We start from the raw sequence: 12076 nt of genomic DNA on the forward strand, positions 1-12076 counted from the left end.
TCTCCACATAGCGCCGCGAGTGGTACCTGTGGGGAGCATGGGGTCGGGTTACCCACTACTTGGCACGCTTTGCGCCAAGTTTTCCAACCTAGTTCCAGTAATCTTGCTCGTCCTTGCATCTCTAGTTTAGGTAGCCATATCAGTTCTTTTAGAAAGAATGGGACACATTCCCTACTTAGCAATCTGGCTTCTGCCGTTTCTTCTTCCGACAACCATCTGGCCACGTACTGAAGCTGCCCCGCCAGATGGTATATCTCGAAATTCGGTAGGTTTATGCCTCCTCTATCATACGGGTTCTGCAATTTCCATAAGGCCACCCGTGTTTCTGGTATTATGCCATATGAAGCCCCTACGTAAGCTCTGGAGTTTTGTGAAAAAGTGTTTGGGGAGCATATATGGGATCTTCATGAAGAAGTGTAGCAGCCTGGGCAGGAGCACCATCTTGAGCAAGGCCGCCCTACCCACCATGGCCAGGGGGAGTTTCGCCCATAACCCCATGATGTTCTTGATGCCTTCCACTGCCCTCTCCATGTTGTATTCATATTTGTCTGCAATCGTATGATGTACATTAATCCCCAAGTATCTGATTGTTCTAGCCTGCCAGGGTATCTGCAGGATAGGTAGGTTCCCCTGTGGGACCCCCCTATATCTGCCCAGGAGGAACATGCATGACTTTTTGGGATTTACTGCTATGCCCGAAAGGGTTGCATAATGCTCTATCACTTCCAGAACATACCACAAGTTTTCCTCTGGGAAGCGCAGGTATAGCAACATACCATCAGCGTACAATATCAAGTCTGGTCCCCCCTTTGCGTGGACCCCTATCTCTCCGTACTGCTGCCTGAGACAGATCACTAATGGTTCTAATTCAAGGATATATAACATGGGGGACCAAGAGCAGCCCTGTCTTGTACCCCTGCTAAGTTGCCATTTATCTGAAATTATCGCGCCCGTTTTGACCCTAGCTGTTGGGGAGCTATATACCATCTTCACCCACCTCAGATACCCTGGTGCCATCCCGTATTCTTTCAAGGCCGCCATCATCCAAGGCCATCTCACAGAGTCAAAGGCTTTTATTGCATCCAGCGAGACTATTGCCATTTCGCTAAGGTCACTCTCTGTCTGTTCTTTGATATGGTGGAGTCTCCTGTGGTTGTTGGATATATTCCTGCCCAGGACATAGCCAGTTTGATCAGGGTGTATGAGTTTGTTAATTACCCTTTTAAGTCTGTTTGCCAACACTGCCGTAAGAAATTTGCTATCTTAATTTAGCATAGATAGGGGTCTGTACGACCCGCATTCTGTGCTTGGTTTACTGGGTTTGAGGAGCAGAATAATCACTGCCTCCCTTAGGGATTCCGGCAATCTCCCCCTCTCGTTTAGCATGGCCAGCAGCGGGGGGGAGCACTTCTTGTCTATTCATTTTGTACAATTCGCTTGGGAGCCCATCTGACCCCGGGGCTTTGCTAGTGGGTAGGTGCAGTACCACTGTCTCTAGTTCCTCTATTGTGATTGGGCTTCCAGGTTCTCCCTTTCTTCCTCGTTTAATTTGGGTAGTCCTATGTCTTCCAGTGTCTCCTGAATCTTCCGTTCTGCTATCTCCCCTGTGTCTTCATAGAGGCGTTTGTAGAACCTGAGGAACCCCTCATTCACCCCCTCTTGGGTGTTCCAGATCTGGCCTTCTTCTCCCGTTATCTCCCTGACTACTGGTCTCAGTGTCTCGTTTTTATATAACCATGCTAGCAGCCTCCCCGGTTTATCCCCCCCGCATGTTGCCTTTCAATATATTTTTTATAGTTCAGTGTGCATAGTCTTTCCCAGAGCCCCCCGCTAGCTTGTTGTAGTTGGCACACTTGTTCAGCGTCCTCCTGTGAGGTGCCTCCCCTATGCATTATTTCTTCTAGTTTCTTCTCTATCCCTCTAGCTCTTGCTCTATGCCCCCTTGCAGCCCTCTGGATTTGGATATGGCCGCCCCTCTCACTACCACCTTAAACACCTCCCATAGGGTTTCTTCTGACTTCACGCTCCCTGTGTTAGTATCAAAATACCCAATGATCTTCTCCCTTAAATCCTCTCGGAATGCCGAGTCCTGCAGGGCCTGCGCTCTAACCCTCCATGTCGGAATTCTTGCTCTGAGGGGCTGATGTCTCCACTCCAGGACCAGGGGGGAGTGATCCGATAGTATTCTTGCCTTATATTCTGAGCCCATCATTTCCCCTAAGAGGTCTGAGGTGACAAACATATAGTCTAGTCTCGTATACAGGTTGTGTGGGGTGGCATAGTGTGAATAGTGCCTATCATTCAGGTGTTGCTGTCTCCATATGTCCTCTAGCCCGAAGTCTCTCAGCGGGGCCTGTAATGCTTTCGCGGCGGGAGTGGGTTTATCTAGTTTCGTATCTGACCTGTCCATTTTTGGTTGTAGCGTGCAGTTGAAGTCCCCTCCCATATAATCGCGCCTCGCATGAGGGGGCTGATTTTGCTATTTAGTGTCCTGAAGTAGGCTGCCGTTTCATGGTTGGGGGCGTACATATTTATGATACTCAATTCTCTGTTCTCCAACAGCCCTCGCATCATTATCATCCTCCCATCTGGCTCCACCGTGGCCTGAAGCTTCTGGAATGGCACATGAGGTGCCACCCAGTTAACCAACCCCCTAGCATAAACTGAATATGTCGCTCCCATGGTGGTCCCTCTCCACTTTTTCTTGACCACCTCTAGTTTCTCTTTGGTGAGGTGGGTTTCTTGCAGTAATGCTATGCCCACTTTTTGCCTTTTCAGATACATCATTACTTTGTTCCTCTTCAAGTAACTGTTAAGGCCTCTCACATTCTACGTTACAGTTCTAAGACCTCCCATTGCCATCCGTATTTTATCCCTCCTGCCTCCCTCTTTGTTCCTCTCTCCGACCTTGTTTGGCATGAGTGTGGGCTCGTTCCCCTTCTCTTTTCAACAATAACTCCCCAACTAACCCACTGCCCCATCTTCCCCAACTATATTCACTGCACACATTGGTGCATAATATATGCTTCTTCTACATTTATCATTGTTTTTCTGATTCTGCTAATCCACACTGTTTATTTCATTGTTCCCAAGAAAGCAGTGGTCTCTTTGATCCTTTCCACTCCAGTCACCTTGGCAGAACTAGACATTCTGAGAAGGCAGAGGCCTTATGTAATTGTCCCTACTCCAGTAGTTCACATAGAGGTACCTATGTCTGTGACAAGTGACCGTAGACTTCCCTTTTGAAGGAGGTCTGTTTTTGATTTACTTTATGGTCACTATTGGCAGAATCATTTGGCAAGAAATAGACCTAAGAGAAGTACAGGGAAGTATGATTATGAATTAAATAATTATTTACACAGTACAGCACATTTGGGAACAACATGTGGTATCAGCACATGAAAGAGGTGGGAAAGAGTACTTTTGAGGAGGATTGCTATGTATGTGCACTCCTGCCTTATGCTATAGGAAAGTCAAAAATATTCATAGCCATTGAAATAGATGTGCAGACAGCTAATTGCCTGACTCAACTTGCACTCTGCCATACAAGAGGTCAGTTCCAGGGTCGAACGAAATCCTTGATATGGGTGACAGAATGGACAGCACCAGGTGAAGATGATTATGTTCAAGACTTTAAGACAAGAGCGAGAGTGTCAGGATTAGCCCAGCACACCACCAACGCTCTCTGTCATCTATACCATCTGGCAAAACCTCTCCAAGCTTTTCACAACGTTCAGTACCCCGTTTCACCCGCAGCCGCCTCAGAACACACACAGCATTGTTACCATGGCGATTGTGGCGTCCTCCCCACAAGTGCAATGCTATCGCGTTCAGCAGGGGAGAAGCCAAGGTCACGCTCACCCGTTATAACGCTTCCGGGTTGCCGCACTCGCTGCTTCTGATTTCGAATCAAGGCTAGTGTTTGCCCGAATCTTGCTCTTGTTCTTGACTCACCTTGCCCTTCATTTTCCTGTGTTTGCCTCCCTTGTGAACGACCTCAGCCTGACTTTGTGACCTGTTTCTTCTTTGCAGATTTGCATTACCTTCATTGCTCGCACGCTGCTGACTCCGGACCATCTAACAACCTGCTTCTGCTTTTCGGATTGCATTACCTTCATTGCTCGCACGCTGCTGACTCCGGACCGTCTACCGACCTGCCTTCCTTTCAGTTTACGAAACCTCACTGCTCGCACGCTGCAGCCTTTTACACACTACTGGTCTGCAATTAGGAGACTCACCTGTGAACTGCTGAAAGATACAAACGTTCTCCTGATCACTTTGGGTCTGGCTTCCATTCCCTTACTGCCTAGAGCAAACCTGCACCACCCAAACTCCCAAGGGCCTGGACTAGTGACTGTGATCATTGGCGCATAGGCCGACAGACGTCCTCGTTTTTGTCGGGGTAGCACCTTGGACTAGAGACTTTCTGTTTCCGCCTAGGCGTCCTCATACCGGCGGAGTTTAGGGCTAGGTTGGGTGGTGTTTGAGTTCCTCAGTAGTGTTTTTCCTAAAGACCCACAGTGTCAACAGTGTTTGAATACTCCAACTCTCCGACAGTCAACGGTGTCTGAACACTCCAACAACGGATGCAGTGATCCCATCTTTCAGCTAATTGATTCCTTTGTAGTTTGATTAGAAATACAAAGGGATACATTGGTAGTAAGAACTCTACAGCTACGCTTCTAGTTCTTCTACCGGATTATCACCTCAGGACCAGCAGTCTGAAAGAGAGCACATACCAGAAATCATGTGATAAGAAGGGAGCAGGAATCAGATGGGAAAAAAATATTATTTGGTGAAACACTAACACTATGGCCCTCATTACGAGTAGGCCGGTAACAGCATGTTCATTACCGGCATGCCGTAACATGCGAGTCCGTGCCGGCATGAACCGACTAAGAGCGGGTGATTACGAGTGTGCGAGCACGCGCCTTCCCCCATGCCGGTAGTGGCAAAACCGCCATGCCGGTAAAGGGCCACCAACCCCCCTATACCGGCATTGCGGGTGCTGCCCATTGCGTAACCGCCTCATAACAACCCCTAAATACTGGCACGGTAATACCGGCACGGTATTACTGTGTTCGCAAAATCAGGACCCGGAAATTACGTCATCGCGCAGGAACGGGAAATGGGCCGGCGGCCATCTTTAAAAACACAATCCATTGCTATCATCCATAACCACCACTTCTTTCGTGTTGTTGTGTGCCACAACAGAAGCAGGATGTCTAAAGCTACCAAGAAGTCGACCCAAAGGAAGAGAAAGCAGCGTTTTTCAGACGCAGAACTCACCATGCTTGCCAACACCCTTGCACAGCATGCAGATATGATCAGGAGCACTGACCTGAAGCATGCGGCCCAAACAAGAAAAAAAGAAGTCTGTCAGGAGGTCGCACAGAGGGTGTCGGCCGTGGGGAGCACCCCAAGGAGTGTGCGTGACTGCCGGAAGCGGTGGGACGACCTCCGCCTCCGGGTGAGGAAGATCCTGGCGGAGAACAGGAGGGCCGCAATGGCAACAGGCGGCGGCCCACACTCCCCTGTGAAGTTGACAGCATTGGAGGAGACTGCAAGTTCCTTCATCGACCCTGAATCAATCGAGGGAATTGGAGACCAGGAGGTTGGCGCCGCATCATCCACAGAGGAAGGTGAGTGAACCATCACATCCATGTAGACTAAACCATGATGTGGCACACGTGATGTGGAAGTGAGACTAGGCAAGGTAATGCATGTCCCAAGGCTACATCAACATATCCATTCAAGAATGTGTGCCACACCCTGCACCACACACATGCTGAGTGCCAATCCCAATCCCAACAGAGGTGCTACATGACCCAACCATGCCCATGCAACTCACCACACAGACACCAAACCAATGCCATGCCACCAGCCATGCATTGATTTCCCACATGCCCCCTCAGAACACCAAATGCCACAGCCCAGAAATGAAATGATGCCTGAATGTATGAACACATCACACCGCAATACATCATAGCTGCCATTTGACAACATCACTGATGACCTGCATCTCTTCTATCCCCCAGGCACCGATGAGGAAGAAGGAATGCAGGACAGGGGTGCAAGTTCATCCACTGCACGCCAAGGGACCAGGGCCACCGCCACCCCCCAGCCCAAGAAACAGCCCACAGCAACAGCCAGTTTACCACGCAATGCAGTAACCCTGCAGGGGACACCTACAGCCACAGAACAGCAATAGCCACCCACAACAGTGGGAGGCGTTTCCATTAATGCCACGCCGGCCACCACAGACTTTGTGTCTACAGAGGTGGATAATGAGGCTGACATCATGTCCGGAACACCCACCCCAATCCACATTACCAGCCCCCCCTATAGACTCTGAGAGCATGGATGATCCGTGCCTCCATGACTCGCACCTAGGAGACTCTGACATTGCCATGTTTGAGGAGGACAGTGCCCTGGACGTGGGCCCCACGCAGGTGCCAGCCACCACCCTGCCAGCCACCACCGTGGCCACCAGTACTCCTGCAACCGACGACTCTTTCGAGGCTCGTCTGGCAAGGGTTGAGGCCTGACAAGAGTCCATGCTGGAACTCATATGGCAACAAGTAAACAATGGAAATGAGGCCATGAGGGCCATTCCCACGGCCATTGCAGCCAATACTGCTGTTGTGGAGGCATCGACATGTGCCTTTAGGGAGTGTATGGGGTCACTTACACAGGCCCTTCTTGCAAATCTGCTGCAAATGCAGCACCCACACCTTGGGCCAGCCATGGGACTGACCATTGACACCTCCTCTGCAACAACCCCTTCCACCTCGGCCCAATCAAGCCCTGTGCGTTTGACGCGGAGAAGTGCACGGCGCATGACCATAGCACCCCCGGATCCAAAAAGTGCCAAGAAATAACTGGACAGGCAATGAAATTTTTAAAATGTACATTGGTGAAGGGACCACTGTTTGTTGGACATATGGGGACGTTTAGGTTCTGTGGGGTGGGAGAGGGAGTTTACTGGGGTATTTCTGGGGTGTGTGGGGTGGGTGAGGGAGTTTACTGGGGTATTTCTGGGGTTTGTGGGGTGGGTGAGGGCGTTTACTGGGGGTTGTGAGGGGATTATGTTCTCCATATCACGTCTGCTGAAAATACACCGTTGTGTGCAAGCAAATCATTGGCTGGACATCGTTCTTTTTGTACATGTACATTTATTGTGTGATGATGTACAGTGGGGCAATTCGAACAAAAAAAGTGTGCATGTCCAGATTCAGTGTGTCGCAGACACATTACTTACATTGTCCATGCTTTTCAAATGTATTCGTCAATTAGTGCTTGGCGTACAGCATGGCCATCCCGTGCATCACGTACTGGCAGGGGGGCTCCTTCACCTCCGTCTCCATCCCTTTGATCCTCACCCAGCCCATGCATGTCAATGTCAGATGGCAGTGGTACATTCCTTCGGACGCACATGTTGTGCAGCATGACACAGGCCATGGTGATCTTTGCCACCTTCTAAGGCATATATAGGAGTGCCCCACCAGACCTGCTTAGGCAGCGGAGCCGCGCCTTCAGCGGGCCAAAGGCCTGCTCAATCACAACACGGGTACGAGTGTGCACACGATTGTACTCCTCTTCATGGCTGTTCTGCGGGTTCCGCAAAGGGGGAAGTAGCCACGGCCTCGAGGGATATCCTCCATCACCTGCAAGCAGATACAAATAGGTGTTTGTCACACAGAACTGCCACCTTCAGGGAGCACAGTCATGGCAGCAGCTACTTTGGGCTTCAATAGATGATGCTGGGTGTAATCATGCATGCACTGGCAGATGTGCTTTGGTAGTGCGCAAATGTTTGGGCTCCAAATCATGCTGTATATTCTTTAATATGCATGGTCACACTCGCCGCTTTGCCATAGTTGCCATCCTATTCATTCATGCATTGCTTGCCATCACGATGGTGCCCTGGTTGTGCTTCTTACTTGTTGTCATCCATCTGCAATATTTGTGATAAGTGGCCCAGTGATGTGTTGTGTTCTGTTTTGCTGGTTTAAGGGAGGAGTGTTTAGCTCTGCATGTATTCTCCACTCACTGGCTAGTACAACCCAGGTTCACTATTCCCCCCCTTTCCCACCCAGGTGCAGTAGGTCCCCCCTTCTGCATCTGCACACATCAGTACCCCACAGCGTGGCCATGGGCTTGTTGTGCAACTCATGAGCAGCCAGGCACGTGGTCCAGCATGTCGCTCCATGTGACAGGGTAGCGTTGAGTCGTGCAGTACCATGGCATCATGGCATCATGTGTGGATCCAGGAAATCGGGCGCAGCAATGGGGGATGATCTTGCTGGAGTCACATACCATTTGCACATTGATGGAGTGGTATTGCTTGCGATTGCGGTACACCGCCTCTATGGCATGGGGGACTACCAATTTCACATGGGTGCAGTCCATGGCACCAACACAACTGGGAATGCCTGCCAGTGCATGGAAGCCTACTTTGGTTTCGGCTATCTCCTGGGCAGTCTGTGGTAGGGATATATGGGTGCTTGCGTGCTGCAGGAGGGCATCCAGCACTTGGTTCAGCATGCGTGAGAATAGTGGTTGTGAAATGCCATGGAGCTGGCCCACTGTGTGTTGGTAGGTGCCTGTGGCCAGGAAGTGTAGCACAGACACCACCTTTAGTAGTGGGGGGGATGGCAGTGCGTATTTCTATGTGGCTGGCAATGTCGTTCTTTATCATGTCCACTATGGTGGTGATGGTGTCACGGTCCAACCGGTACAGGGTGTGGATCTGCTCAGGGGTTAGGTTGAATGGGCTGGGTCTGGTCGAGGGATTGGTGGCTGCCTACGAGGCACTGGTGGCTGTGCTGGTGGTAATTGCTGGGCCTGTCTCACCCTCCTTCTCCTCCTGCGTCTCCTATGTGCTGCCTGTTCTTGATGCTGTAGTTGTTGTTGTTGTTGCTGTTGTTGCTGTAGTTGTAGCAGTATAGGCATGTCCACCAGCGCCATGATTGCAACTGCTAGTGGTAGCATTTTGGTGTAGGAAGGGGTGTGGTATGTAGGTGTGCTCCTTTTGTACTGGGCCACTCTAAATTGCATACACCTATGGGGGGGTTGTGGTGTGTGGGTGTGCTCAGTTTATACTGGCACACCCTCCATTGGCTCCACCTGTGGGGATTGTGTGCACCTGCGGCAGCTGCCTTGTATCTTGCTTGCTGTTTGCGGGTGGTCCGCGATGCCAACCTGGCCGGCATCGTGCAGCCCGTGATTACCGGCTTCGCGATGCCGGTATTTGCATGTATGCGTGGGTTGGAATTACCCCCTATTACCGGCGTGCCAGTATTTGTTTCCCTGAAGGGGCGCGTGTACGCGCCTATGCCGCTATTAGCGGCACCGTTATTTAGTGTGGCGCTAGTACCGGGTTTGCGGGTCGGAATGCAACGGGACGATAAACGATGCCGGTATTACCATACTGGCATCGTTTTTGCCCTACCGGCATACCTCGTAATGAGGCCCTATGTGTTTATGCAAGATCCTATAAACCGTCCAGCAATCAGCCGATTACTTGTGGAGATCATAGAGCAAATTCGACAACTACCAGAGCATCTGATGAGTTTTCCTGAACAAAATGAATGTTTCCTTCCTTAAAAGTAATTACAGGCAAACATGTGGTATATAGAGCATATTGCAGTTCCAGAAAGTGAGCAAGGTGTACGACGTTGTTACGCTCACCTGGTCTCCATAGGGGTGCCGAACGGAGCTGGACGGTCACACGTACCGAAATGTAGAATGGCTCCACGTGTCCCCTCTGTTTGCCCTTCCGTCACGAGAGATGATTTGCCTGAAATGTCGAAATGAAATGTTACCTAACCGTAAGGAGGAGGACCGACTCCCACCTCCCGTGATCGCCTTATGCACCCCTCTGCTATGTCTCACCTTAGTGTTATGAATGGCGGACTCTCCATCCTGCGACTGTATGCAGGGGTGCGTAGCAGTTCAAAGATCTAGTTGCTTCACTGATCCTGAAGAGTTCCAGACAACTATGACTCAGTGGGTAAGTCTTTATACCAATGGTATGGATTGCTTTAGAGTTCAAGTTGCCAAAGTTCACTCCTGTGCCTCTTCTTTGCAGGTTCCCCTTTGGTGCATCTAATGAAGCGGAACTCCTCCCCAGAAATGTTGAACTGAATTCCAAGGTGAGTTTCCACGCTAGGGTGATGCGAAAATGTCTTAACATACGGTATTGTTCTTCTGAGCAACTAACCTGCTGTTCTTTTTCTATCCTGCAGGTGCGGTGCCTCTGGGGTGGAAATCACGTGAAGGTGTCTCGAGGGACCGCAAGGAAATGCAGCCTCTAGGTGAGTATTAGCGCTGCGTAAGATTTAAATGTCTTTAATGAGGCCCTTCCCCTTTGCGGTGCTAACCTGATGCCTTCTTTTCTGTTTGGCAGGTGCGGCAGCTCCGGAGCGGCGATAGAGTAATGGTGCTTCGATGGATCGCAAGAGTGAGCAGCCTTCTGGTGAGTATTAGCGTTGCGCAGTGTTGCAATGTCTTTAACGTGGTCCTTCATTCTGCGTGGCTAACCTGGTGTCTTCCTTTTCAGCTCTGCAGATGTGGAGACTCCAGACCGATCGAGATAGAGCGTCAGGTAAGAGCCTTGTTCTGTTTTCCTCTCTCTTCCTTTCCTTACAGGCAGTTCGTGAAGACCTGGACGGATGTGGCTGAAGACTGACATGAAGTTAGCAGACACGGTGAGCGTTACGCTGCAGGAGTGCAGAATAACGCGAAGCGTGTTATGTTCTGAGGGCGTGGTTTATATAGCTTCAAGAAGTAGTCCCCAGGTAAAGTAGTCCCTCCTACCACACCCTATCAAAGTAGCCCCAGGCAAAGTAGTCCCTTCAACCTGCCTCAGACTGGTCTGCACGTGATTCTCCATCCTTGTAACCTGCCTTGCTTGAGAGGGTAGTATGAGCCTGGCGCCAACGGTGCCAGGACCGAGTCCAGGAAGCCCTTAGGAAATCCTTTGGGGCCTTATAGGTCCCCAAGGATGCCAGTACCCTGGGCAGGCTGGTCTGCTCCTGATGTCTGGGGGCAAGCACCGTGACAGACGTGTGGAAAGACATTGTTGGTGGAGCCTCATGTATTGGTGCATAATATATGCTTGTTCTACATTTATCATTGTTTTTCTGATTCTGCTAATCCACACTGTTTATTTCATTGGTCCCAAGAAAGCAGTGGTCCCTTTGATCATTCGCACTCCAGTCACCTTGGCAGAACTAGACATTGTGAGAAGGCAGAGTCCTTATGTGATTGTCCCTACTCCAGTAGCTCACGTAGAGGTACATATGTCTGTGACAAGTGACACTAGGCTTCCCTTTCGAGGGAGGTCCGTTTTTGATTTACTTTATGGTCACTATAGGCAGAATCATTTGGAAAGAAAGAGACCCAAGAGAAGTACAGGGGAGGATGATTATGAATTAAATAATTATTTAGACAGTACAGCACATTTGGGGAACAACATGTGGTATCAGCAAATGAAAGAGGTGGGAAAGAGGCCTTCTGAGGAGGATTGCTATGTATGTACACTCCTGCCTTATGCTATGGGAAAGTCAAAAATGTTCGTAGCCATTGAAAAAGATGTGCAGAGAGCTCATTGCCTGACTCACCTTGAACTCTACCATACAAGAGGTCAGTTCCAGGGTCGAACAGCATCCTTGATATGGGTGACTCAATGGACAGCACCAGATGAAGATGATTATGTTCAAGACTTGAAGACAAGAGCGAGAGCACACACCAGAAATAATGTGATAAGAAAGGAGCAGGAATCAGATGGGAAGTAAACAGAAGACTCAATTGTCAAGGGAGGACTGAAGATGAAATTTGAAGCTGCAAAGAATGAGGCCAGATGCAGATCTGGGGAACAGTGCTTTCTCCAGATGGATGGGAAGAAAGTGTAGTCATATGCAGAGCTGTGACAGTAACTGGTCATCGCAAACCAGTTATCGAACAAGTGGAAAATGGATGCAAACCACTATGGCCGAGGCTTGCAAAACTTCTGACGTTGGTCGAAGACAAAGGAGGTCCATTGCAGATAGTGCCTCTGGCTAGTGCAGAG

This window comes from Ambystoma mexicanum, chromosome 14 (assembly GCF_040938575.1).
Source record: "Ambystoma mexicanum isolate Mex_15411 chromosome 14, UKY_AmexF1_1, whole genome shotgun sequence".
In the NCBI taxonomy this organism is placed as follows: domain Eukaryota; kingdom Metazoa; phylum Chordata; class Amphibia; order Caudata; family Ambystomatidae; genus Ambystoma; species Ambystoma mexicanum.